This window comes from Mauremys mutica, chromosome 2, assembly GCF_020497125.1.
Source record: "Mauremys mutica isolate MM-2020 ecotype Southern chromosome 2, ASM2049712v1, whole genome shotgun sequence".
NCBI lineage: Eukaryota > Metazoa > Chordata > Testudines > Geoemydidae > Mauremys > Mauremys mutica.
Window position 1 is genome coordinate 168,189,184 of NC_059073.1, and position 14,570 is coordinate 168,203,753.

General features: G+C 46.0%; 1 non-coding gene across 1 annotated transcript; it reads right to left on the reverse strand.

Annotated features, from left to right (window-relative positions):
* Positions 1-458: 458 nt before the first annotated feature.
* Positions 459-532, reverse strand: TRNAT-UGU. The gene has a single exon. It is a non-coding gene; the product is annotated as a tRNA-Thr (tRNA).
* Between the last annotated feature and the right edge of the window lie 14,038 nt (positions 533-14,570).

The window sequence follows — 14,570 nt, forward strand, 5'->3', positions numbered from 1 at the left end:
TTAGCAAGTGAAAAAGGTAAAATGGCAGTGGAGTATTACCCTGGACTCAATGGCATTTCTCCATTGGTCTGTCTGCTTTGGGGCAGGGACAATAACACGTCCTGCTGCATTCGTTATTCCAAAGGGCGGTTTAGGATTTTCGTTCTCACACATGGTGCACAAAGCAGGACTCAACCCTCGGTGCAAACTAAATGAGCTGCCCACAGGTTCTGGCAGCCACAATGAGCATTTGGTGTGAGAGCCCAGACCTGCCCCTGTCCCAGAGGGAAGGGGGTTATCTGTGACAGGCTGGACCACTGACCTATCAGCTCTTAACTCTCAAAGTTTCAGTAATTCTGTTATCAGTGCCTGTGAGTATAATTTAAACAGCCACACTGGGCTGGACCAAAGGTCTATCTAGCTCTGTGTTTTGTCCTCCCACAGTAGCCAATACCAGGTTCCCCAAAAGTTAGTCAACAAGGCACCACTGGGAATTGAACCCAGGATCTCCTGTTTACAAGACAGGTGCTTTAGCCAGCTAATCCATGGTGCCTGCCTGTAGTGAAAGCACCGTGTCTGCTCACACCTGACTCCCTGCCATCCCCACTGGGGCCTGAAAAGCTTTGCTTGTGTTTGGATTCTGCAAAGCAGAGGAGCAGGTGATGTTCTCCTTGCAAGCTGTGTGTGTTTGTGTGTGTGAATTTTTGGCCAGCTCTGCACTACAAAGTTACTTCAGCATCATTATATTGCTCAGTTGTGTGAAAAACACACAACGCTCCCTCGGTCATCAGTTTTTGGCTGGTACACACACTGCAATACCACGTCTGGCGACAAAATTGCCCTGTTTTGGTGACAAAATAAAACCACCTCGACAAGAGGCCTAGAGCTTTGTGCAGCAAACTTAAAGTGACAAATGTCAGTGTAAATGCTGCTGGTCATTGTCTCACCATAACTGGCTTCCACCAGTATCCCACCACGTCTGCCGTGAACTCACCTGCCCTGCATTCAGAGGCTTGGCCCCTCCCCTTTCATAACTCCAGAAAGTTCTGACAGCTGAGCCGCTATCTACACCGGGATTAGGTTGATAGAACTGTATTGCCAGCCTAAGTAATGTAATTACACCAACCTAATTTTGTAGTGTAGACCTGTCCAAAGAATCACACACACACCTTGGGAGCAAAACTTCATCTGCTCCTCTGCTTTACAGAATACAAACACAAACAACACTTATCAGGGCCCAGTGGGGATTGGCAGAGAGTCAGGTGTGGGCAAACGCAGCATTTTAAATAACAGTAAGTACCATGGGTTAGCAGGTTAAAACACCTGTTTTGTAAACAGGAGATCCTGGGTTCAACTCCCAGTAGTGCCTTGGAAATGGCTTTTGGGGCACCTGGTATTGGCTACAGTCAGAAGACAAGATTCAGGGCTAGATGGACTTATGGTTTAAATTACGCTCGCAGGCATTTGATAATAGAGTTACTGATAGTTTGGGTGTTAAGAGCTGATGGGTCAGTGGTTCACTCCCCTCAATGTGGTTTTACCATTTCCACTTGCTAAACTCCCTCCCAACCTCTATAAAATTACAGTGCAGACATATGGGCTTGAGCCCAACCTCTGAGGCCCCATGAGAGGCGAGGGTTTCTGAACCCAGGCTTCAGCGTGAACACAAATATCTGCACCACAGTTTTTAGCCCCTCAGCTTTACGTCTAGGAGCCCAAGTCAGATGACCCAGGCCAGCCATGCTGCCATCTTTATCCCAGGAGAGATGGACTCTAAGGGTACGTCTCCACTGCAATGTAAGCCCAGGTGTGGCACGCTGTGCTCAAAGCAGCACCTGGAAGCCCCATATTCACAACTCTCATATAATGATAACATGGTTTGTACAAAGTCTGCCTGGTGAGGTATGATTTCAAAAGTCTTGATCTGTTGAACATTAATATCTTGTTGGCTTGTGTGTGCTCGCATTGGTTGGGAAGTTATGAAGTTTTGCTCTGTGTGTGTTACTGAGATATGTTATGAGGTTGGGAAATGCCCCCCACCAGCCTTTCAGATGCGACAAGGGAGGAGCCAGACTTGCTGCTGGCCCATTGAAGGTATCCACACTCCCAAGGACTATCCCAGGAACCGTGTACAATGCAGGCTTCTCCGAGATAGCACAGAGACAATAGACTCTGCTTGACTCATATGGTAACAAAGGAGCTTCCTAGCAAGTTGGAAGAAACTATGAAAGAGAGGTAGAGACATCATGACTTGGCCTTTCTCCCCCACAACTCAGCAGTTGGAAACACACCTGGAAGACAAAGACTGAACTGAACTGACTCAGAAATCAGAAGAGAATAATAACAATAATACTTTCAAACCAAAGTCCCCAACCAGACTAGTATTGGTTTTTCAGCAGAAAATTTTCAGTTTGGGGAATTTTGTTTTCTCAGTCAGACCTTGCCAAGGGAAGCAGGGAGAAAATGTTTGAGTTGCTTCCTTCAGAGCAGCTTGGCCTAGACACTAGCTCTGGTTCACTGCTCTGGCCTTGCTCGGGTTGAGGGTATTTTAATAATTTGGGCAGGTCCCAGGGTGTTTGGGGGAGATGATGAGGATGTTCCCTTTTGAGATAAAAACTGAGAAATACAGCACTAGAGAATTTTTTTTTTTTTTTACAAATCTGGGATTTAGACATTTTATTTAAATCAAGGGCCGGTCTGAGTTTCTGAGAAGGTTTTTGTTTGCAAGAAGCAGCATTATTTGATCTGTCATTGTACCAAAGGGGGAGACAGTTGTTTATAAAGGAGGGGTGAAGACTACACTCATCTAATAATGATGGGCTTTGAACCTATGTATGTACAGCACAATGGATTAGCAGTCCATCACCTTAACCACTAAGCCACCTCATCTGAGCTGTCAAAAAAGAGACAGGAGGAGAAATCTAAGGCCAGCAGAGATAGGGACAATAAGGAGTTTTTAAATACTAAGCGGAAGCAGGGGCTGAATGAGCTCGCCCCTCACATCTAGTGAGGAGCTGGGGGAAAAACTTCAGGAACAGACAGTGTTTGCATAGACACACCTACTCTACCTAGATATGCAGCAGGATGGGGCCACTTTCCCAAAATGACCAGTTTTAGGCTGGTGGCGGGTTACAAATCACTTTAGAATTGAGTGGAATGAAATGTTATTATCCTTCCTGCATGAGTGAAGGGCAGCAGAACAAATCTAATCGGTCCTGATGGAGGGGTAGGTGGGTGAGGAATAGCTTCTATTGGACTTCATAGACGTGATTGAGAACGTCATCCTTAAACAGTGGTCCCCAAACATTTGACATTGTGCCCTCTTATCCAGTTGGGGGAGGGCAAAACCAGAGCTTGAGGGATTCAGCCTGGGTGGTGGGGCTCAGACTTTTGGCTTCAGCCCCAGGCCCCAACAAGTCTAATGCCAGCCCTGGTGACCCCATTAAAACAGGGTTATGACCCACTTTGGGGTCCTGACTCACAGTTTGAGAACCACTGCTCTATGGTAAAGGGAGAGAGTTTTCCTGTGGGTGCAGTTAATCCACTTTCCCACGAGTTGGCAGCTATGTCAGTGGGAGAAGCTATATCGGTGGGTGCGCAAGGTGTGATGTTTACCACATTTAAGAAGTTTAATCAAAACTCATTTTTAAAACCACCTGTGGTCTGGGAATGGCAAAGGACCTCGATGAAGCAGGGTCTGTCCTTCAAAGTCCTGGAGATCATGAGTCCATACTCCTGTGGTCACGGGGGTATAGCTTAGTGGTAGAGTGCTTGATGGTAGATCAAGTGGTCTTTGATTCAAGCCCCAGTGTTCTCTTATAACCTTCTTTCTTTTTTTAAAAAAAGGAAAACATTTTCATTTCCATTCTCCATTATGTTCAGGTTAACGGGCATTAACAACATAGTGGATGAAGCCAAACAATGAAGATGGAGATGGTTGGGGCATGTGTTGAGAATGGGTGCTGATAGACACCCTCATATTGCCCTATCATGGACACCACAAGGAAGAAGGAGGAGAGGTAGACCATTGGGGATGTGGCGAAGGACCATTGAAGAGGAAATGAAAGGAATGGGAATGAAGTGGGATGAAATTTGCTGCCTCGCTCAAGAACGAAATGAATGGAGGAGAATGGTTGATGCCTTATGCTCCACTGGGAGTGAATAAGAGGAAGATTATGTTCAGGAGCTCCACTGTACGGGGGTGCTTGCTATGAATGTAAACACTCAACATTTCACTGTCCAAATGCATAAAAACCTAGCAAAGCTGTCCATCAGCTGAAATCAGTTGCAATCTTCAAAGTGTCAATTTATGTTTTCATCAATTAAACAAAGGTTTCATACAAATGTACATTTGCAGATCCCTCTTCTCCAGGAGCTGTGCTGTGCAGAAGAACAAGAGCCACATCCAGCTGCAGTTCAGGAATCTGATGACCAAAGAGCCAATAAATGTTCTGAGGGCTGAAGAAAAATGCCTTGTAGTGAGCAATTGAACAAGCTCAACTTGTTTAGCTTATCAAAAGAAGATTGAAAGGTGACTTCATTGAAGTGTTGAAGGGCCTTAATGGAGAGAAAAGATTGGGTATGAAAGGGCTCTTGAATCTAGCAGAGAAAGGCATAACAAGACCCAGTGGCTGGAAGGTGAAAAAAGACAAATTCATATTACAAATAAGATGCAAATATTCAACAGCGAGGATGATTCACCACAGGAACAAGCTACCAAGGAAAGTGGAGGATTCTCCATCTCCTGATGTAATTTAATGAAGATGTCTTTCTGGAATGTGTTTGCCCCAAAAGTAGCTCTTGTGTCATACAGGAGGCCTGTGATATGCAGGGGGTCAGATTAGATGCTCTAATGGTCTCTTCTGGCCATAAAGGCGACTAATTTCTGAAAAACTGAGTGTAGCATTGGGAGAATGCTCAACCCCACTGAGAATGTTTTGGGATCACTCCTTGCCTGTATCAACCTAGGGGGTCTCAGAAAATCCTTTTGACTAGGTGCTCCAGTGGCGCAATTGGTTAGCGCACAGTACTTATAGAGCAGTGCTGAGAGGAGCAATGCTGGGGTTGTGAATTCAAGCCTCCCCTGGAGCACTGGGTTTCATTAACCAAGTGGGGTCACCCCCTCATTTGGCCCTGTGGAAGGAAGAATTCCAGCCCTGGGACACTGAGGAGGGGCAGAGTCAAAAATGCCCCCTTCACTTATTACCTCCTCTCCAGAGCACAGGTCAGAATCTACCATCCTTTCTCCCCCACCAGCCCCTGTGCCAGGATCCCTCAAGCAGACCCTGGAGTCCTGCCCCTGGCATCTGTACTATTGACAAAGACTAAGTGACAGGGACAAAACACTCAAATCCCGCCTGGTGCGGGGAGCCATGTTTGCTCTTCAAATTCTGTCATTCGTACATTTCCAGGCCTGGGAATGTCCCACAACAGCATTTAATGGGAAGCTGCCTGCAGAACAGTTACACTGCACAGAGCTCCTGTGGAGGAGGGGTGGGAACTGGTAACATTTTGAGGATCGTTTGGGAAATGAGCCTTTGCTGACAAGGTTTGTCTCTGTCCATATTTCACCTTCAGATGTTATGTTGAGGGATCTTTAGTATATTTTTGGGAGGTTAATAACTATCTCCTCAACTTTATTTACTCAACTTAAAAAATTGGTGTCACTTGATTTTTGCATCAATGTCTAGATGCCAGAGAAAAATAATACACTGATGATAATAAGAAGTATATAGAAAGATTTTGCAGTCACTATGGGCATAACTATGATGATTGTTTCATGTTTCACTCTTAATATCTGGCACCACCACTGCCTTTCCCTTTAGTCTTGTAGTTAACAAAGGGTAAAACTAAACATCACTTCAGATACAAGGGAGTGTTTGTGTTCATTCCTGTTAGCTACTGTTAGGCCTGAATAAAGATGTAGCACAAAACCAGTTATGCCAGCCTGACTGAAGTCAGACTAACAGAGGTTTCTGGGTAATCCCAGCATGGAAAAATACTGAGAAGCCGCATGTTTCACAAAGCCCTGGGAAAAAGTGAGATAAGAGAGGGAGGTGCATTCCTCACGCTACCAGCTGCGTTAACTCCTGTCTTCCAGTTTCTGGTGCTTGGCAACCATGCTGATAAGAAAGTTGCTGGGGCATCACAACTTGCTTACATTATAAAGAAAGACAGATGTGCTTTGTTATTAGGGTTTGTTACTAACCAAAGGGGGGTGGGATATGGGTTGTGTGAAATGAATAATTTGTGATGCGACGGAACTGTCTATATAACCTATACTTAGTTGTAAAAGAGGCGGCTGGTTCTCTTCGGATACGAGCTGTTCTTTACTGACGCGTGCACTTGTCAATAAAGAGCTTTTGATCGGACCTTGCTGGTGTTGCCTGTCTCTCTGCGGTCAGACAACAAACTTCTCTGTTGGGGTTAGAGTCCCTGACATCTTTGGCGACTCCGCCGGGACTTTGTCTGACTCTCCGGCGGGGGATCGGACTCTGAGGCAACGCAGCGCGCATCCTCTGGTTTAGAGGAGCTTTGCCTGGTAATCTGATCTCTGCGTCGGTGATAAGGCGAGTTCTGTGAACCAGCTGAAGCTAGTAGAAATCCAGCAACATCCACCTACCCGTTGAGTAGGGTCAAGGTTGCCTGGGTTTGAGTCCCAGTGCAGATTGTCGGGGTTCGAGTCCCTGACAACTTAGGTCTGGGTTAGAGTCCCAGTCCAGATCTGGGTTAGAGTCCCAGTCCAGGTTTGCACAGGATCCAAGTAGTCTGGGTTAGAGTCCCAGCCTGGGTTAGAGTCCCAGTCCAGGTTTGCATAGGATCCAAGTAGTCTGGGTTAGAGTCCCAGCCTGGGTTTGAGTCCCAGTCCAGATGTTTGAGTCCCCTGGAGAGGTAAGTGAGCGCTCGACGTGGGGTAGAGGGGTTAGAGTCCCCTTATCAAATGGGACAAGTTAGCAGTAAGTGCCCGGGGGACGCCCTGTTGTCTCTGATACTTACAGATTGGAAGGAGATTTCTGGAACCGCTGGTCTGGTTAAATCTAAAATGAGAAATTTATGTCAAATTCAATGGCCTTCTTTTACTGCTCATTTGTCCCCGACTAAAGATTGGCCAGAGTGTGGAACTTTTTCCACAGATAGGATGAATTCCTTAAGGGATATTTTGGTTGATCTTAGGCCAGGACAAATGGATTATTTATTTGTATGGTATAATTATAAACCCACGGAGGGACGAGTGGCTATTGCTGCTGTTTGTATGGAGAATTCCTGTAAAAGTTCCTCACCATATGCCCCAGAGTCACACCGGGAGGAGGATGACTTTGTTTCTGTTCTTCCCCCTGTCCGGCGGAGTTTAAGGATTCAAGAACAGCAGGCTAGGGAGAGTTCAGGGACAGAGGAGAATCAAGGGAGGGCTCAGGGTGATGTTGCCTCATCCTCAGAGGGATCAGGCAACCTCATCCCCTCTGTGCAGCCTCCAGCCAGCCTTTTGCAAACTTGGTCAGGGGCTACTTCTCACACACTCCCAATATTACAGCAGCCCTCATCCTCACCCTTGCGGACCCCCTCCAGGTCGCTTAACCCCGTGGGGGAGGATGTTTCTGAGACACCCCTGATATTACAAGCCCCATTGAGAACTTATCCGGTTCCACTGGTTGCTGGGGGACATGACATGGTTTTTATTCATACTCCGTTTGCTACTTCAGATTTGCTTAATTGGCAGCGCACTATGCCTCGTCTACGAGACAACCCTGAGGCAGTGGAAAGAATGTTCCATACAATCTTTTCCACTCATGTGCCCACTTGGGCAGATGTAAATCAGTTATTAGACACTCTCCTGACAGAGGATGAAAGACAAAAGGTGAAAGAAAAATCTGCAACCCATTTGAATGCACCTTGGCCAATTGCTGACCCTAAGTGGGATCCCAACAATCCAACTCACAAGACAAGTTTGGATAATTTTTTGAAAGCTGTTTTGAAAGTCATTAGGGACGCAGGGGAAGCTACTCCAAATTGGAGCAAGGTGACTGCTTGTGTTCAGCGTCCAGACGAACACCCTTCTGATTTTCGTGCTCGATTAATTTGTGAAATTAGAAAGCATGGGAACTTGAATCCTGAAACTGATCATGGAAAGGAGATGGTTAAAGTGGTTTTCATGTCACAAAGTGCAGAGGATATTGCTAGGAGATTTAGAGAGCATCCAGACGGTATGCAAGGAAAAAGTTTGCCTGAGGTGGTTAGCATTGCTACTAGAGTGTTTAATGGACGAGAAGAGCTAAAAGAAAAGGAAAGGAGGAAGGAAAAACAAAAGGATCTGAAGGATCAAGTATCACTGTTGGCAGTGGCTATGTCGAGAGGTAGAGGAAGGGGCCGAGGCTGGAATCGTGGCTTCAGGGGAGGACGAGGGGGTAAATTCTATAGGGGATGCAGACGGGGTGAAAGCATGAGTCCCAGTAATACTGGATGCCACTATTGTGGTGAGGAAGGACACTGGCGGAGAGAATGCCCCCTCAAACTGAAAGCTGACTGCAAATCTGAGGGAGTGGGCCAGTTCTCCGTGGATCATGAATGAAGGGAGGCGCCGCTCCCCTGGGGTCCTGAGGTTTATGAGGCTGGCATGGTACAGTTTAAGTGTGATGCACGATTTCCAGTGGTTCCCCTGAAGTTAGGACAAAAGACTTTTGAATTATTAGTGGATACGGGGGCCACTCATTCGGCTATACCTGAGGGAGCTGCACCAAAAAGCAGAACTGAGAAATGCGTAATAGGAGTTACTGGAAAGTCTGAACGACATTTCATGACAAATGACTGTATGGCTACTCTGGGTCCTATTTCAATTCAGCATTCCTTTCTGCTAATGAATGGTCCAGTGAATTTGCTGGGAAGGGATTTGTTGTGTAAACTGCATGCTCAAATTTTTTGTACTCCTGAAAGCATCTCCCTCCGATTCCCAGCAGAGAAAGCTTATCTGCTAACGCAGTTGACTGACAGCAGCTGTGAAATGCTTCCCCTCCGAGTTCAGAACAAAGTTAACCCTATAGTGTGGGGAGGAAAGTATGATGTGGGGTTGGTATAATCTGCCTCACCTCTAAACCCAGTGATAAAGGCTGACATGCCTCCCCCAGCACAAAGGCAATATCCCCTTAAAATTTAGGCTATACATGGACTTGAGCCCCTTGTGCAGAATTTTAAGAACAAAGGGATTTTAGTGCCATGTATCTCCCCATGTAATACTCCCATTCTGGCTGTAAAGAAGCCACAGCCTGACCCTGATGGAAAACCTGTATATAGAATGGTACAGGATTTAAGACTTATTAATCAGTATGTGATTCCAGAATACCCTGTGGTGCCAAACCCAAGTACTATTTTGGCAATGGTGCCACCTGAAGCAGAATGGTTTACGTGTACAGACTTGACAAACGCCTTTTTCTCTGTACCAGTGGCCCCAGAGAAACAGTATCTTTTTGCCTTTTCTTGGGGGGTTCCTGGCACAGCAGGAAGGAGGGATGCAAGGTCTGGCCCCCCGGGACAACTCACTTGGACTAGAATGCCCCAGGGTTATGTGGAAGCCCCGGGTGTGTTTGCCAGGGTTTTAGCAGAAGATTTAAAAGATATCCAGCTGCCAGCTGCCTCTACCTTGGTGACTTACGTTGATGATATTTTGGTAGCCTCCAGAACTCGAGAGGACAGTGAAATTGACTCTGTCTATTTACTTAATCAGTTATCAATGAAAGGACATAAGGTTAGCCCCACAAAGTTGCAATGGGCCCAACAAGAGGTAAAATACCTCGGGTACACTCTGGGTCCTGGAGTACGAAGCCTGGACTCTACTCGAATTGAAGCTATTGTTAATATTCCATTTCCTACCACTAAGCGAGGTATGCAGGGTTTTATTGGCATGATTGGATTTTGTCGCCCTTGGATTATTTCGGCTGGGGACTGGCTGAAGCCGTTACATGAATTAACTAAGGAAGAGGCTGAAGAGCCCCTACATTCGAGCCCTGAGCAAATAAGAGCCTTTAAAGCGTTAAAAGCGTTATTCGGGCTCCTGCTTTAGGGTTGCCCAACTATAGTAAGCATTTTGATTTATATGTACATGAAGTGAAGGGGGTAGCCTCGGGAGTACTAACACAGTCATTTGGAAATGCTCCGAGGCCAGCGGCATACCTTTCGGGGCAGTTGGATCCGTTGGCTAGGGGACACCCTGGCTGTGTTAGGAATGTGGCAGCAGCTGCATTATTAGTGGAAAAGGCTCAAGCGATTGTTCTGGGACATTCTTTAACGGTACACACTCCTCATGCAGTGGCAAGCTTGTTAAATTCACAGCAGCATAAACATCTAACTAATCAGAGGTTGTCGAAATATGAAGTGACTCTGCTGATGACTCATGGAGTTACCTTAAAGAGGTGTGCAACTTTAAACCCGGCTTCCTTGTTACCTCATGAAGATGGTCAGGAACCAGTACATGATTGTTTGCAGGTTTTGGATCAGGTATCTACTCCACGACCTGATCTGGTCGATGTTCCTTTAATCGACCCGGAGTTAGAGTTGTTTGTAGATGGCTCTGCCTTTGTGAGAAATGGTGTTCGACACTCTGGATATGCGGTTACAGATGGTCATACAGTTTTGATAGGTAAACCTTTGTCACCAGGGACACGTGCTCAGTCAGCTGAATTACAGGCTTTAACAGCTGCCTGTTTGTATGCTGGACAAAAAAGGGTTAACATTTACACTGACTCTAAATATGCCTTCGGGGTGTGTCATGCTACTGGAGCCATTTGGCAGGAGAGAGGATTTATTACTTCCTCAGGCTCTCAGATTGCTCATGGAAAAGAAATAGCTGAGTTACTGCAAGCTATCCAAGCCCCTAAAGAAATTGCAGTCATTCACTGCAGGGCTCATACCAAACAGACTGATCCTGTATCAGTGGGAAATCTTTTTGCAGATGAAGCTGCTAAGGCAGCTGCACTCCAGAATGCACAATTGACTGTGGTTTCTCCTCTTTTAACTTGGCAACAGCAAGCTCCGATTGGTGAAAAAATGATTTGGGAACAGTGGGGAGCTAAGCCGAACTCGACAGGACTTTGGGAATGTGACAGTCGCTATGTGTTGCCTAAAAGTTATCAGAGTGAGGTGGTGCAACAGATTCACAGTAATACACAAAATGGCCCAAATTATCCTGAGACAGTTTGTTTCTCCAGGACTTTATGAAGTAGCCAGGAGAACAGTAGAGAAATGTGCTCTGTGCCAGCAATGTAATCCTAAGGGAGTGAACAAACAAGCACCGCCTGGGGGGCGCAGATGGGCTCACAGACCTATGCAACATTTACAGATTGATTTCACTGATTTACCTCCCTCTGAAGGGAAGCGGCATTTATTGGTTATTGTCGACCAGCTCACGGGGTGGGTGGAAGCTTACCCCACAGCCCGGGCTACTGCAACTGCTGTATGCAAAATTTTGCTTAATGAAGTGATTCCAAGATTTGGCTCTCCTGAGGTAATTGATTCTGACCAAGGTTCTCATTTTACAGTGAGGATTTGTAAAGAACTTACTGCAGCCGTAGGAACTAAGTGGGCTTTTCATGCTCCCTGGCATCCTCAGAGTTCGGGCCAGGTGGAGCGTATGAATGGGACTTTAAAAAATCTTTTAACAAAGTTATGTCAAGAGCTTAAGCTGCAATGGACTAAGGTTCTGCCTCTTGCACTCTATACTATTCGAACAACTCCTAATGCTAGGACTCGGCTGACCCCCTATGAACTTTTGTTTGGGCATGTGCCTCCAATCTTTGCTCCTTTGATCTCAATTCCTGGTGATTCTGATATGACAAATGAAACAGAAAAATATGTACAACAGTTACAGCGCCATCTAGTGACATTACAGCAGTACTCTGCATATTCCCAATCCTTACCACTGTGGGAAGCTGTTCATTCTTTTTTACCAGGTGATTCTGTGTGGGTAAAAGCATACAAGAAGAATCCACTCCAACCGCAGTGGCTGGGACCCTTTGAGATTCTTTTGGTCAGCCCTACTGCCATCCGAGTGAAGGAACTATCTACTTGGATTCATCATACCAGAATCAAGAGGAGCACCGCTAGGGAGCCCGACCTGGTAAAGGGTTCCCCAGAAGCAGACGACGTCGGACTTCGAGGGAGCCACGCACGTTCACCCCACCGCGAACAGGGTGAACCAGAAGCAGACGACTGCCGTGCCCAGACCACATGGACTGCTACCCCTTTGGGCGACCTGCGGCTAAAACTCAAGAAGTATACTGGTGCCCATTCTCCAAGGAATGGCAGGAAGTACTCACATGGGGAATTGGTGGACTCATTTGTGTATTCTTTGTTGTTTTTTCTTTATGGGGGTTGGATTAACTAGGGGGTATGAACATAATGCTTTTATTCGTTTTGCTCATGAAATGAAAGCCCGTATGCCAGTACTGAATAATGTTTCATGTTGGGTATGCTCTTTGATGCCAGTAGATAGTCACCGAGGTCTTCCCATGATCCCCATCCCTCTTAGCCCTATGAATATGACATGGACTCCTTCATGGAAGGACTCCTCAGGCTTGCAGAACCTCACCTGGGCAGATTCAGGAATCCCAGTTAATACATACCTTACAGTGTAGAAGCGGCCTGGTGAGTGGTGCTTCCTGGGCTCAGGAAGAGTGCCTGTAGGTGTTAGCAATTGTAAAGCCTATTTTAATGGAACCCATTATGGTGCACGCCGTGGCCCTGATTGCACTCTTATACAAGGTTTACCCCGACCTGGAAAGTCCTGGTATGTTTTCCCTACTAACTTTTGCAGCTTGTTTAATCTGTTGGTAGTGAATGAATCTCATGTGTTTTTTACAATACGCTGCATTATAGCACCAGATTTGTCATATACTAATTGTACTGCATCTTTGAAGTATTCAAAGATCATTCACATACACTGTGTAAAAAAGCATTCTTTTAATTCTTCTGGTACTGAGTACTCTGTATGCCTCTGTATTGATGATACTCCTAATAGTTTTCATGGTCTCTCTGCCTGGACTGGATGGTATTATAAATCCCAACATACTACCTTTGCTACATCTAATCCCCTGTTTGGAGTTTATTGGGTTTGTGGAGAAAAGGCTTATTTGAGCTTGCCTGTTTCCTGGAAGGGGTCATGTTATTTGGCCTGGTTAGAACCCCCTGTCTTATATCGAGATCACCTTCCTTCTGGACATTTAAGGAATGTGCGGGATGCCAGGGAAGGCGTTGCCAGGTCTCGACCCCTTACCTGGAAAGCGCTTAATGATTGGACGGGAACCTCTGCAGCCCTTTTCTTTGCATGTGGAGGTGCTACTTACCGTATAGGGGAAGGTGTAATGAGATTACAGGGAGTGGTAGAAACAATGGCTAATACCACTGGTGAAGCGCTCATTGATCTGGCCACCGAGCAACAACAGATTAGGCATATGGTTCTTCAAAATAGAATGGCTTTGGATATTTTGTTAGCCTCCCAAGGAGGGACATGTGCCTTAATAGGACAAGAATGTTGTATCTATATTCCTGATGTTTATAACACTACATGGGAGAGAGCAAAACATCTTGAAGAAATTGCAAGGGATCATGGCGGAAAGCAACCCAGCTGGACCTCCTGGTGGAGTGATTTATTTAGCTGGTTGCCTGATGTAGGTGGATGGCTACATAATTTGCTTAGGAGTGCTGCTGTTATTATTTGTGGCTTTTTGTTGCTTTATGTACTCATAAGGTGCGGATGCTGTGTGAGTGCTCAACTATGTAAGAAAAACCCCGGGGTTAAGAGCCTCGGCCAGGTAGCGGCCCCCCGCTATATATAAGCGATTATTTGTTGTCCCAAGAGTCCCGTTGGTCCTCTAGGGACAAAGGGGGGATTGTTAGGCCTGACTAAAGATGTAGCACAAAACCAGTTATGCCAGCCTGACTGAAGTCAGGCTAACAGAGGTTTCTGGGTAATCCCAGCATGGAAAAATACTGAGAAGCAGCATGTTTCACAAAGCCCTGGGAAAAAGTGAGATAAGAGAGGGAGGTGCAGTCCTCACGTTACCAGCTGCGTTAACTCCTATCTTCCAGTTTCTGGTGCTTGGCAACCATGCTGATAAGAAAGTTGCTGGGGCATCACAACTTGCTTACATTATAAAGAAAGACAGATGTGCTTTGTTATTATGGTTTGTTACTAACCAAAGGGGGGTGGGATATGGGTTGTGTGAAATGAATAATTTGTGACGTGACGGAACTGTCTATATAACCTATACTTAGTTGTAAAAGAGGCGGCTGGTTCTCTTCGGATACGAGCTGTTCTTTACTGACGCGTCAATAAAGAGCTTTTGATCGGACCTTCCTGGTGTTGCCTGTCTCTCTGCGGTCAGACAACGAACTTCGCTGTTGGGGTTAGAGTCCCTGACACTACACAGGGGTTTGATGTAGCTGCTTTCAATCCTCCGGCTCTGCTGGGATAAGTAACATTTCAGGGTGTCACTGAACTGAAGGAGGGAGATCACTTTTTGACAGGTTACATCTCCTTTTAAGGGTGTTTGTCTGGCTGGCAGCCCTGGTTCCCAGGTCTCTCCTGAGGGAAGAAAGTTTCTGTT